Here is a 9,949-nt window from a genome sequence, read left to right on the forward strand (position 1 = left end):
AATAACGCCAAATTTTCAACGCAAACACAATAGTTGCCAATTCCAGCTCGTGTGTCAGATAGTTCTTTTAGTGCGGCTTTAACTGTCTCGAGGCATAAGCTATGACATTGCCTTCCTGCATCAAAATGTGGCCCAAACCATTTAAAGATGCATCACTATAAATTACAAATTCTTTACCCGATTCTGGCTGAACTAGTACTGGAGCTTCGGTCAACAAAGCTTTCAACTGATCAAAACTTTTCTAAAATTTTTCTGACCATCCGAACTTAACATCTTTCTAAAGTAGTCGCGTCATCGGGGTTGCAATCATCAAGAAACCTTTTACAAATCATCTGTAATAACCAACGAGTCCCAGAAAACTTCATACTTCAGATATATTTCTTGGAGGCTTCTAATCTAGAATTGCCGATATCTTGCTCGGATCCACTCGAATACCCGATGCTGACACAAAATGTCCTAGAAAATTGACTTCTCGTAACCAGAACTCACATTTACTGAATTTCGCATACAACTGCTTATCATGCAAAGTCTGTAACACTATTTTCAAATGCTCAGCATACTCGGACTTATCACGGGAATAAATTAGGATGTCATCAATAAACACAACCACAAATCGATCCAAATACAGTCTAAAGATCCGATTCATTAAATCCATAAAAGCAGCAGGTGCATTAGTAAGTCCGAAAGGCATAACCAAAAACTCATAGTGTCTGTACCTCGTTCGGAAAGCAGTTTTTAGCACATCAGAGTCTTTAACTCGTAGCTGATAGTAACTCAATCTCAAGTTTATCTTTGAAAACACTGTACCCTCTTTCAACTGATCGAACAAGTCGTCTATTCGTGGCAAAGGATATTTATTCTTTATAGTCACCTTATTGAGCTGTCGGTAGTCGATGCACATTCTCATAGTTCCGTCTTTCTTTTTCACAAACAAAATTAGTGCACCCTAGAGAGAAAAACTCGATCGCGCGAAGCGTCTGTCAGTCAATTCTTGCAACTGAGCTTTCAATACTTTTAATTCGGCCGATGCCATTTTGTACGGAGCTATCGAAATTGGATTGTCCCCAGCACTAACTCAATGCCAAACTCTACCTCTCGGATCAGTGGCAAACCCGGTAATTATTCAGGAAACACATCCGGATATTCACACACAACTGTTACTGATTCAATCTTCTTTTCGATCACTTTAGAATCGAGCACATAGGCAAAGTAAGCTTCACAACCTTTTCTCACATATTTTTGAGCTAAAATCGAAGATATCACTGCTGGTAAACCATTCATATCATTAGACTCAATCCGAATAATATCATCATTCTGGCATCGCAAATCAATAGTCTTCCGTTTGCAGTTCATAATAGCATCATGCAACATTTGCCAATCCATACCCAGAATTATATCAAATTCATCGAATGGCAATAATATCAAATCAACTGGAAAACATGAATCTCGAATCATCAACGAACATTTCTTGCATAATTTATCAACCAAAACACACTGGCCTAAGGGGTTCGATACTTTAATCACAAACTCAATAGACTCTACAGGCAAAGTCTTACTAGATACTAAAGTTTCACATACATAAGAATGAGTCGATCCAGGATCAATCAATGTAACAACACTAGTATCATAGAGAGTGAAAGTACCAGTAATAACATCTGGAGACGAAGCTTCTTTAAGAGTACGGATAGCATAAGCCCTGGCAAGTGCACTAGCCTCAGATCTAACTGCTGTATCTTTAGTTCTCCTCTGACTGCCACTCACATTATCTGTGTTTCTGGGTGGTCTACCTCAAGCTACAGTCTTATTGGGCCTCGTATTCTGCTTTATGTCTTGCTCAACCAACTCAGGGCATTCACGAATGAAATGATCCATCGAACCACATTTAAAGCAAGCCCGATCATTCAATCTACAACTGTCGGGATGTTGTTTACCGCAATGTTTGCACTTAGGTTGGTTTGGTCGGATGTTACCAACACTAGCTACTGAGGTAGCTCTCGAACTCATGGGTGGTCTGTCCCGATCACATCTAGAATATCCCGTAGTAGCCTTTGAATGGCTAAAGTCATCTCGAAATTTCTTTGATGCTGACTGAAATGTTTTACCCGACAATCTTTTTCGTGAATCTCTAGCTTCAAAGTCAACTTTTCTTTTCTCTTTCTCGAGCTCTTTAGCTTTGCATGCTTCCTCGACTAGAACAACGAACTCTTTTATTTCAAGTATCCCAACTGACAGCTTAATGTCTTCATTCAACCCGTTTTCAAATCTTTTACACATTATAGCTTCAGTCGAAACACATTCCTGGGCATATCTGCTGAGTATTACAAATTCCCGTTCATATTCTATTACGGTCAGACAACCCTGTTTCAACTCGAGGAATTCTTTGCATTTTTGATCAATGAATCTCTAACTGATGTATTTCTTACAGAATTTACTCTGAAAGAACTCCCAGGTCACCTGTTCTTTTGAAACTACTGGTATTAATGTATTCCACTAGTGATGCACAGAATCTCGAAGTAAGGATACAACACATTTTATACACTCATCAAGGGTACAGGATAGCTCATCAAACACACAAATAGTATTATCGAGCCAGAATTCAGCTCGCTCAGCATCGTCATCAATAGTGGCTCTAAATTCTTCAGCTCGTGTTTTTTGATTTTATCAACCGGGGGCTTATTTAATCTCATCGGATCAATAACTTGAGGCATTACAGGTATCTGAGGAGGATTAGGCAGGGGTGAAGGTTGTGGAGCAGCCGAATTAGTTCTAATATATTGAGTGAATCACTCATTCATCATCTGGAAGAAGGCTTCCTTAGCCTCTCCCTCATGGCTACTCGTAATCTGCCTAGAATCAGTTGGTGCTACCCCTTGAGCAGGAGTGGGTGCATTACTTTCCATATCATCAGCTACCGCTCGATCGAAATGCATTTACTATACAAAAACACTTTTTCATTGTTAGGAATCATCACACTATCGCAGTTTATAAATATGGCAAGTACAGCTAGACTCATACGCACTATGTTAGTCTTAGAATCGACTAAATCATAGCTCTGATACCAATCAAATGTAACACCTCTAGCTCGTATCTGTCCTCGGATTAGAGTTACAATGCATTACTAGACATAACACAATTTTGTACAGTCATTTATCATTTTTTTTATGCACATATGAAAAACATGACTTACTAAAATCATTCATACTTAATTACCTATAATTAATAACCAAGCTATATTAAAAAATTCAATCACACCAATTTCTTTGTCTCATCCAAATATTTCGAACCAATTTGATACATCAAAGCTATTTTCACACACTATTTAATTTCAAAATTCGAAAACATAGTTAAGTATAAATCATTCAATTCATATAACTAATATATATATTTATCAAACTGAATATCTAACATATCATTTCCTAATTTCGCATTTAATGCATAATTAAAACATTAAACATATTATACTAATTAATAAGCTATCACGCAAAGCGACCTTAATAATATTATTACAAAATCAAACCGAATATTTTATGAACTTTATACAAGCTCCTAACACAGTAAATAACAAAGTCATTTTTGAAATATCATTACCAACATAAGGCTAACTAAATTCATTGAAAAAATTTCCATGTTATCAACTTGTGCAAATTAACTCAATTTGTATTATTCCAAACAACATAATAGCCAAAATTAACCACGAGAATCATACCAATTTCATATGCTTTGTATTATGCCAAAATAACAATTATGAAACCAATTTGTTTTCATCCATTTAGCTAACAAAACCTATTTATTAAAATATCATTATTTACCAATTGAAACCATACCTAAATAATCAATTCACATTCAATATATACTCATCATTTCACTTCAAACCAAACCATGTTATAAAGATTATATTTAGCATTCCTCATTGCCGAAACATATGATCAACATCACAAACATATATACCATGTTTTAAGCTTATCAACATGAACAAATTTATAAGTCATTCATAACATTACTCAACTAAGACATATAACCAAAATACTATTCATACATGTCATGGAACATACTTACTAAAATGTACTTATCCTATGCCAAAAATTACACAACCATCAACTAAATTATTAATCAAGTCGAACCATATAACCAAATACCACACATATATATACACTATGAAATATACTTTTATAACAAGTCTATATCATAACCGAATGCATAATTTACATTAAAAATAATTTCCAAATTGATTCATGTTTCGAATATGAATCTCAATAATATATCATTAACAATCCATATCTCAAACACATCCATTAACCACATATAGCAAGCTTTCCCAAAAGAACTAAACATAAGCCATAAATGGTTACTTCACACTAAAACATCTATATACACCTAACATGAACTTATATCACAACCAAAAATGCATAAACATAAGCTTCATTACAAGCTATTTTCACATGGCTCATATATATACAAATCCAAAATTGATCAAAACAAATGCTAGCCTATACATGCCATAGGTTCATAATTCAAGCTTTTAAAATACCAAAATAGTGATCGATAGTGTGACGGATTTCCTTGACGATCCCTGAGCTTGTAACCAACTTCCAAAATCTATAAAACAAAGAACATACACACACAAAGTAAGCTTGAATAGCTTAGTAAGTCATAAGCAAATAAGTCATTTCAATGACATTCATAATTCAATTTAATTAAACTGAATCATACTAACCATAACCACATATACAATTATCAAGCTTGCAACTTCATATATCAATACATATACTTTAGCATTATTTTTCCACTTGGCGGAATACACATATATTCATAAGCATATTTAACTTTCATTTTCATAATGCACATTTCATATATTCATATAAAATATATACTTAACTTACTACTCAATCATTTAACTTAGTACATACTTGACCTTTTAGCTCAATTTCACATTCGATCTTAACTCGATATTGCCCGTTGAACCATTCGGAATTAATATGGATACTCGGATAGTCAAAAAGCTCGTACAACGCCAACGTCTTAGACGTGGTCTTACATGTAATCACATATCGATCCACTATCCCAGATAGGGTCTTACACGAACTCATATATGATGCTAATGTCCCAAACATGGTCTTACACGTAAATCACAAATTGATGCCAACGTCCCAAACGTGGTCTTACACGAAATCACATATCAAAATCCTATGTCATAACATATATATCCTAACTATTCTTAAGGTTCATACGGAGCTTTCAGACGTCGTAACTCGGTCGATTCAAGCTCATAAATATTGCTTCCATGCTTAATTCAATTCGACATATGCATATACACAAATAATAATTCAATTCGGCACTATTAATATATTTACAATCGAATTTAACGATAATTATTTACTTATGAACTTACTTCGTACGGAGACGAATGAACCAGGACGACATTCAACAACTTTAGATTTCCCCCGATCCAAATTCAATTTCCTCTTTCTTGATCTAAATTAATATAAATTAAATTTATTTAATGACACATATATTGAAATTCACCCAAAAACACATAAAAGGGTAATTTGCACTTAAGCCCCCAATATTTCACATTTTTCACAATTTAGTCTTTATTTCACAAAACACAAAATACACATAATTTCACTAAACTCTAGTATAGCCAAATTTTACTAAGGTTCATATGAGCCCATTTCTTTCATTTATTTCACATTTTGACCCCTCAATTAATTTAATCCCCAATAAGCATTTTTACTAAAAATCACTTAATTAAACATGAAAATCTATTAACACATACTTGTTTTTCATCATCAAAGACAAAAATCATCAAGCTTTCAACAATGGAAAAACAGAAAATCATCGTCAAATCCGAAAATCAAGGCATGGGCTAGCTAGTACTCAAAGCAACGATCTCAAAAACATAAAAATCATCAAAAACGGAGCAAAATGCATACCCGAATTAAGCTCCCAAACGCAGAATTTTTAAAGCTTTCAAAAGCTTTATTTTCTTCTTAGATTCGGCCAAAAAGATGAACAACATGCAGGGTTGTTTTTTTTTATGTTTTATTTTATTTAACACATATTAATATATTAATTACCAATTTAACCTTATAAATTTAATTAGTAAACCATATAATTCAAGCTCAAAACCATCCATGCTACCCTTTAATGGCCTAATTTCCTTTTAAAGACCCCACATTATAAAATAATAACAATTCGGCACTTACACAATTAGCTAGCCACTTTTATATTTTACGCGATTAAGTCCTTTTAATTAAATCGAACACTCAAACGATAAAATTAAATCACGAAAATTTCACACATATAAATTAACATGCTGTAGACACCAAAAATATTTTTTGACTTGGATTTGTTGTCCCGAAATCACTGTTCCGAATAGGGTCTAAACCGAGCTATTACATGTCATCATGTGACGTGTCAGATGATTGACAGAAAATAAGCACGTTGAAAAGAAACTATCAATGATGATAATAATTAGATTATAAATTTTAAATTGAAAAAGTAAGAGAATTAAATTTTTAACTTTTGAAATATAATGACTAAATCTCAAATTCTATAGAAGTTGATGGACTAATAGCATATTTTAACCAAAATATTTTGAATATGATTATAGTAAAAACTATAAGTGTGCAAAATATTAATTAAACTAATTAAATCGAACAAACTGAACCAAATAAACAGAATATTTTTGGTTAAAATGGTTTTCGATTTATTCGATTACCTATGTTTGTTTGAATGGGTATTTCGGTTCCATTTCAATTTTGATAATCTAAACCAAATAACGAAAGAAACCAATTATTTTATACATTTAAAAATAGTTTCATAACTATACCCTAAACTCAACCCAATATAAACTAAAATCTAGCCCATATACCCAACCCAAAAAATTTAATATAAACTAAAAACCCAGCCCAAATATAAAAAATAAAACCCAAACCCAAATTAATAGTTCTAAAATTTATAATTAATTTAATTATTGTTATAAAATAAAGAGAGATAGAGAGAATAAATAACAAAGAAAATACGAAAGTAATAGATAATTTACTTTATTAATCAAAGGGATGATTACAATACTTCATTACTATTTATAGAGAATGTAATAGAGAATGTACTAGTTTTTCAAGTGACTATTTGAATGTATTGCTAAGCATTTATATCACCATTCTTTTGAAAATCATGAGTGAGGGAAAATTTCAGGGAAATATATTTGGATCTCTTCAGGAGTTTTAACAATAATCATAGCAAACTTTAATAATGATCCTTCTATAAAAATACAAATAGGTATTTTGGATCATTTTATAATCCTCTTTCAACTACTATTGACTAAGTCAAATTTACCACATATGTTCAATTATTTCAATTCATATAAATGAATAATTTCTCAAGAATTTCAATATGCTTCTAGCATTCTAAATCCTTCAAGGATTTTAGTATAAACTTTATTATATAGTGATTTATAAAGGTTGTAACAGCAACCATTAGACGTAAGTTAAATCTTTTATGAATTGTCAAAATAATATGTCTAAAGGTTATTGTATCCACCACAAAAGAATAGTATATCTTTTCATAATCAATACTAGTACTTAGCAAAAAACTTCATATTTTCATTCTGTTTTTGTAAAACTACTTCATTTGCACCCTCAATGGCTTTATACCTTTGGTTATTTGGACTATTGGTCCAAAAATTTCACGAATTTAATTGTATTTGAGTTGCGTCTTTCTATTTTGATCAGTTTATTCCATATCTATATTTCCCAATAGATTTAATCAAGATCTTCCTTTTATTTCGTTATTTCAATAATAATATTGCATGCAAAATCATTATCGACCACTTTTATTAATCGGTTCCACATTTTCTAAAATTGACATAACTTATCGAGATCTCTTATTTTCATTATTTTAAAATTCAGTTTCAGGTGTCTGAATCTTTTCTGGAGTTTTACTTATTAGTTATATCTAGGGACTTTTCTAGAGCACCTGCCCCCATTATATGACCATCTAGAAGAACTTTCATCTTTGAAACCAATCAATCTACTATTTATTCTAACTGATTGTCCTACTAGGACTTTGATTCAAATTAAAATATTAGATGGTATATAACACTTGGTTATTCTCATTAAGTTTGTAAATACATCTAACAGCTAACTTGTAATGAGTTATCCTTATTGAACTTTTGGTTCAAATTATCCTCCCCCTGACTCATGACAAGTTATTATTTCTCTCCCCCTAATGTCGGGAAAACTATCGAATCAAAATTGCAATAAAAAATCATGTCATAATTAAATCTCGAATACATTCAAAACATCTAGTAATATACAGAAACTTGTAATTAATATATATTCCCAACTTTCTTTGAGGATTCACTCATTTTTGTGCATTGTGGTGGAGCAATTGGAACATATACGCATATACAAAAATTCAAAGATGAGAAATGTTTAGCTCTTGATTAAAAACCAATTATGATAAGAGAGTATTTATAACTTATTGGCTTGATGCATACAACACGTAAATCAATATAATCTCATGTTGAAATAGGAAGTTTAGTTCTCATAAGAAATGATTTAGACATAAATCAAAGGCATTCAATCAATAATTTCTCTAAACCATTATGCGAATAAATAACAAACTTTTATGAAATTTTTTTCAAACTCAATCAATAAAAGACTGAGATATAAACTCATTAGCTTTAGCAAGATGAATTGTCTTATTGCATGATCTGAAATTAATTATTTAAACAAGCAGTCTTGCAAATGGCAGGTTGCAAAATGATAACACATGTGATTATTTTCTAGATGCATCTACCAAAATCATATAATATCAAAACCATCCACATGGTGGATGTATGAGCCTATATTCATTTCAGAAATGCAAGACACTAAATCTCAACTTTAGCTAGTAAGTTTCTAATAATCAATTTTCATTGAGAACAAGCAACATATGAGAATTCTTTTAAATTAAAGAATCTTCTGGTTCTTTAATGAATGTTCATATGAATTCTCAATTAATTTTCGCATCATATATGATCCAGGATGGTCTAACTGGTCACACCAAGTAGTAAATGCATTTGTATTAGTAAACTTTTGGTTTACTTTAACATGCATTTCAATTGTACTAATAATGTCAATATAAATTGAGACAAATTGATACTTTTAGTGTCATTCCTTTTACTTTGTATCCACATATAAGTACTATTGTGACATTTACTACTAGAAATGTCTAAATCAATGTGAATTCTATAATGTTATTAAGTCAACAAAATGAATATAATTTCTAAACAAATATATGCATTATTCACTTTAGGAAATATGCCAAAATTTTTAAATATCCAAAAAAAAATATTAATAACAAACTTTGAGAGTAGATCTTATTTTCCATGTGTACAATAGGCACAAAACCAAAGACTATTCATACATAATTTCTCTCTTACAAATTCTCATCAGTTAATTTTTTCCTCGTAATTTTAATTGAGAACTTATTCTGAATACTGTAGAGTTAATACTCAGTTGTTTTAAAAAACTTGCACCTTCAGGTGCATCTAACCATAATGAGTTTTAGATAGAATTACCATATTCTATTGCTCATAAGTAGATCTTTCACAATCAATTATTTTGCTTTCAACCCCTTAGTGAGAATGATGACAAAAGAATGTCACAAAGATAGTCACAATCAATTCAATTTATAATAAGAGTAATAAATATAAATCAATAACCCAATCCTCTTTTGATTCATATGAAATATAATATTTTCCTCACTTACAATCTCAATATGAGATCCATTATAATATCTTTTAAAACCAATAGATTAACCATCACAAGATATTAATATATTAGCTCTTCTGGAGCTTTCGACTAATTTTGTACTACCAAATATTGAAATAATATTGGTTTTTATTTTCTTTTGTGCTTGCATTCACTTCGGAGAATGCAATAGATTTACTAGGACGAACTTA

Source organism: Gossypium arboreum, chromosome 11 (genome assembly GCF_025698485.1).
Source record: "Gossypium arboreum isolate Shixiya-1 chromosome 11, ASM2569848v2, whole genome shotgun sequence".
NCBI lineage: Eukaryota > Viridiplantae > Streptophyta > Magnoliopsida > Malvales > Malvaceae > Gossypium > Gossypium arboreum.